The sequence below is a fragment of the Elgaria multicarinata genome, chromosome 2, assembly GCF_023053635.1.
Source record: "Elgaria multicarinata webbii isolate HBS135686 ecotype San Diego chromosome 2, rElgMul1.1.pri, whole genome shotgun sequence".
Taxonomy (NCBI): domain Eukaryota; kingdom Metazoa; phylum Chordata; class Lepidosauria; order Squamata; family Anguidae; genus Elgaria; species Elgaria multicarinata.
This window is the reverse complement of record NC_086172.1, coordinates 147,994,133-147,999,351: the sequence shown is the minus strand read 5'-3', so window position 1 is coordinate 147,999,351 and position 5,219 is coordinate 147,994,133. Positions and strand designations below refer to the sequence as shown.

General features: G+C 41.4%; 1 long non-coding RNA gene across 1 annotated transcript; it reads right to left on the bottom strand.

Moving 5' to 3' along the window:
• Positions 1 to 2,547: 2,547 nt before the first annotated feature.
• On the bottom strand, positions 2,548 to 3,374 carry LOC134393815 (uncharacterized). The gene is made up of 3 exons (XR_010025104.1): positions 3,238 to 3,374; positions 3,032 to 3,148; positions 2,548 to 2,954 (listed from the first exon to the last, which is right to left on the bottom strand). It is a non-coding gene; the product is annotated as an uncharacterized LOC134393815 (long non-coding RNA).
• Positions 3,375 to 5,219: the final 1,845 nt, after the last annotated feature.

The following is a 5,219-nucleotide window of genomic DNA, read 5'->3' as shown; positions in this document are numbered from 1 at the left end:
GATTTTTTGTAAAAAATTTAACATTGATGGACTTCTTTTCCCCACAGCTTTCATGCGTTTAGCATTCCTAACGCGCTTTGATATGTACTTGTATTTTAATGCTAGATCTTGTGGGTATCCTTTGCGTGTGCGACAACGATGCCTCAGCTGTCCTGCTCCATGCTGTCTCATCTTGTTCAGGCCCTCTAAATACTTTTGCATGTTAGAAATTTTAGCCCGGGCTGCTTCCAAATATTTTGTTGATGTATGGGGTCTCAGTAAGCGGGCACTCAAAGCTGACATAGTCTCCTCAGTACATTGCTTGTACCATTCAAACACGTCATCTATATTATCAGAAGCAGAAGTGCCCACTTTCCGTTTTTTAAATGGCTTTAAAGTGTTCCCCGTGAGGTGTTTGAGTTTTCGTTTGGCTTTACCGTGGCCTCCAGGTCTGTCGTCCTTTGATGCTTGGGGCCCCTCATGTGTTGTCTCAGTCTTTGAATCTTGAGGTTTGAGATTCTCATTGGTTGCGTGGTCATCTGATTGTTCTGAAAAAAATAAACATTCAACATTTGCACAATATTTTCATGACAAGATAACACTACCCTCAAAATAAAAATGAAATAACAATCATGTTTGTCTTTACCTTGATTTTCAGTATGGGTAGGTTCATGTATGGGGCTCTGGCTCCCTGGTTGAGCGATTTTCTTTTGTTGCGACATTTCACAAACACCCTCTGTAAAACACAAGTAGTTTGAATACACAACAGGTATTCCTCAGGTATTCCTCAAGGACATGTTGGGGCTAGCCCACATATGACCAGATACAACACAAAAGAGCGTCGGACTTTTTTTTTTACTATGCTTCAAAGGCCAATGGATCCTGTATCATTTGATTATGTTTACAAACTCTTTGTAAACTATTTGAACTGTACTTCTGGACAACCATCACCTAAAACATCACAATACAGAACAACTCTGATTTTACAGAAACTTACCTCTATGTATCACGATTTTGCTAACAAGGAGCTGTTGACGCTTATGGATACACTTGAACTGCGTTCTATGGAGGACGGCTGTAGAATTTTCAATCTTGTGATGAAAGAAGAATTTTCTGATGGAAAAATTAATTTTGGACGTTTATTATCGATTATTCTGTTTGGGTTTGCTCTTTTAAAGAAACTACAAGCATGTGGGATTCTTATGACTCATGAAAACACAAGACAGATGGTAGAGTTCATGGCAGAATATATCCACAACACCAAGGCACAGTGGATCAATGAAAATGGCGGCTGGGTATGACTCCTTTGAAGAAATGGGGTAAAAGGCAAACTATATTAGTACTGTATATCCTAACTGAAACTGCTTTACTCTCTTTACCACAGGAAAATGGATTATTCAATGTGGCTAAGGCCGAGAAACCGTCCCACCGTACGGGAGAAAAATGTCTGTCTTTTTTTCTTAAATGTTACGCTCTGAAATGGCTGTTTTTTCCTGTATAGAAATTTCAGCTGTGTCTATGAATTAAAATACCTTAAGCCATAAGTGTGGGACTTTTTATTATTGTTACAGTAGTGGCCACTTACCCAAGGCACAAGCATTTTACCCTAGCTCCAATTTAAAGGGTTCATAGTTAAAATGTAAAACGCCTTATATTTAAGTAAAAGTAACTACCTTCTCATACACACGGCCATATGCTTGGGCTATTTTTTATCATGCTCCCTCAATTGAAAAGATGGAGTTTCTACACCACAATCAAAATTAAAATAAGCATGCATTTAGGATTTGCTATTCTGTGTATTTAGCAGAGATAAATAAGCTGAAAAAATATTTCTTTAGAAATAGAGAGTTGAAGGAAAAGAAAAAATCACTCACCATTTACATGCCGGAGAACTTCAGATTCCTATGGGCTGCAAAGATGGCTTCTGCATTGCTCTGATTCTTTATATACTTTTTGGCTCTGGGTGTTGTCCTTCAGGTTCTAATTTTGAAGACTGTCATTGGCTGAGACTTCCAACCCCATTACAACAGTGATTAGATTTGCCCCTGGTGGAAACCTATGATGACTCCACAATGGCTTAGTTGCTTATGACCCATGCAACAGTGATTAGATTTGCCTCTGGTGAAAGCCAATGTTGACCCCACACTGGCTTAGTTCCTTCTGCCCCATGCAACAGTGATTAGGTTTGCCCCTGGTGAAAGCCAATGTTGACTCCACAATGGCTCAGTTCCTTCTGCCCCATGCAGCAGTGATTAGATTTGCCCTTGTTCATTTCCTTCCCTGGCCCCCCACCCTGGCTTAGTTCCTTCCATGATGGGATTATGTACCTGTGGTGTGAAATAAAATAAAACTATTGCTTACATAAAGAAATAAAGTTTTCTTTATTTTTTAATTCTCAATGATGCAAAACAATTTAACAATGAAGGAATTTAGACAGAATTTCTAAAAACAGCATTTACAGATGTAAGAAATGACTTATAGGGCCGATCGTTGATTACGCGTTCTACATGTTGAAGAAAGGATTGGTCGGTGGTCTTCATAATTTTTTCAAGGTACATTCGAGGATTTATAGCTCTGCTAATCTCTGTAGTCAGAATTAAGACCTGGTCCACATTCTCTGAGGTCAAAGCAAGACAATTTAGAGAATAACCAATGAGGATAACAACATGCAACACAGGCTGAAACCAGAGTTTTGCACAAAGAATGCGTAGTTTTGTGGAAATGTCATTTTCTGTCCATACTGTACATTCGTGAGAGCTCTGTCCAGGGGCCTGTATTGTACATCCAATACAGCTCTCATACAGATACTGGCTTAGGCAGTGTTTCAAGATGCCATAAATGGTTGCTCTGACAATTCCACGCATAGCTCCTCGACGCTTTCTTGGTAAAATGTGCTGTGTTTCATCAATCGACAGTCCAAGAAGATTTTTCAGGGTGAGATGCGCCGGCTGATTGTTTGCCAATGCTTCAGGAGCCTAAAAGATATTTTAAAACTATTAACATTAAATCTATTTGGAAAACTTTTTAGACAGAACACTGAAAACACACACACCTGAATGTGAATGTTACTTGCAGAAGCCATATTCCAAAGCTCAATAGGTGACGGCGGGATGCTAGTATTGATGCACTTCTCAGGTTCTTCAGCTGTTACAGCCTCTGCTGCTGGCTCCTGGAAATTTAAGGGGAAAATGTAATTTTCTGTAACTCTTACAAGTTGTTTTTGCACATAAATAGGATGCCAGAAAAAAAAAGTTTTACCTGCATTATAGAGTTTGGTATCGAGATAGAGTCCAACAAGCTTTGCCATATTTGTGAGATCTCCTCATCTTCCTCCTGTGGGGTCTTTGTTGGTGGGAACTGTTCATCGTCAGAGCTGGTGCTGAGATAACGCTTTCTGGGTTTAGGCCTCTCTGGTGCCCGCGGGGTAGACACCTCTATAGGCCTCATCGGGGTGCTGGGGGTTTCCATGTTGTCTCCTGCTTAAAATCAGCAACTGTTCCCGACGGGTTGAAAGTCTGAAAAGCACTGCACACCCTGGTGAATCCTTTAGGGGTTCTGAAAACTCTTCCTATTGGTTGCGGGGCAGGCCATGTGATATTCCTTAGCCAACCGCTGAGAGGCTGTGGGGAGACATGCCTGGACATGTTCCACCGGTCGCCTGCAAAAAGCATCATTTCCGGTCGCCGCAGAAAAAACGTCACTTCCGGCCACGTGGCCTTTCTTTTGACAGGTAGTGCCAGCATTTCTGGGCACATGGTGTTTTGTTATGACAGCTGATGACGTCAGTTCCGGTCATGTGCTGTTTTGTTTTGACAGCTAGTGTCGTCAGTTCCGGTCACGTGCTGTTTGTATTGACAGCTGGTGACGTCACTTCCGGTCACGTGCTGCTTGTTTTGACAGCTAGTGACGTCACTTCCGGTCACGTGGTGTTTGTTTTGGTCACGTGACCAAAACAAAGCCACATGGCTCATTTGCATAAATTTGACAGGAAGTAGGGCCATATACTACTAACAAGTCCTATGATCTACAGGAAAGGGTTGATGTTGCCAATGTACTACTGCCAGCAAAATAATAATAATAATAATAATAATAATAATAATAATAATAATAATAATAATAATAATAATAATACAATAAAAAGTATTAATCATTTACAAGACTTTCTGGATGATTGATCCCTAATTAAAGGGTGCAAAAAGGGCCGTCACCCTGCAGATCTCTGGATTTACTTCTTGCTGCTGGCAGCATTGTGCTGGCCTTTTCCTCTTTCTCGGAGTTGGAAAGAGGGTCAGGAAAGGGCATGTCTCATTTTTCTCTTTTCCTAGAAGAAGGCATGGGGGACATGTGGGCCTTTCCCCCAAAGCACATTTGCACTCCCACAAACCTCTCAGATGTGAGGGGAAATGAATGTTTGGGTGGCATGTATAAAACAACAACAGCTTTTAAAACACACACACACACACACACACACACACACACACACACACACCCCTTTGGATGGATCTAGCAAAATCCTCCCAGGGACAGAGGATTCCTTCCATCTGCCAAGGAAACTTTTGACCCAGTGATTCTTTTCTGCTGTCTAAACAAGGGTGGGGGAGATCTTTGCAGATTTCCTCCTGCAGTCCCCTATGCTCCCTGAGAATCTGCTCCAGAGATTTGCCAAATATTCACCTAGTTTTGCTGTTCCAGTAGATTCAAAGCACCTTTTAAAAGGCAACATAGTGCAGATGAGAGTGGCAGGATATTAAAAAGTCATTTATCACACAAATGCTTTGGTGGATGTGAAGGTGAGTTCGGTACCAAATTTGTTCTGGCTGATCAAACATATACACGCATGGCTGTGTGCATGCATGGATGCAATGCATGGGGAAGGGCCGCTGAAAGAGAGAAAAGGTGCAGTTTGGACATTTTCCACATGATGGCAGCAAAAACACTTGGAAGTCCAGAAGTTGCCTTCCAAAACCAAAGAGGAAAAATATAACCCAGGGTGATCAGACCCTCAAGTGTTTTTGGCTGGATATTTGGATTTCTCGGGTTTCTACTAATAAACTCAGAATCCATTCCAGATAGCCAACAAGCATCCAGAGCAGTACAGCCTTGAGAGCAGATAACTACTTATCTTGCACCTGAACAGAATTGCAGTAATACTGACACTACCGCAAAAGGAGGAAGTAGTGATGCCCTGTGTTTGTATGAGAATGTGTGCATGTGTGTGTGTGTGGAGAGAGAGAGAGAGA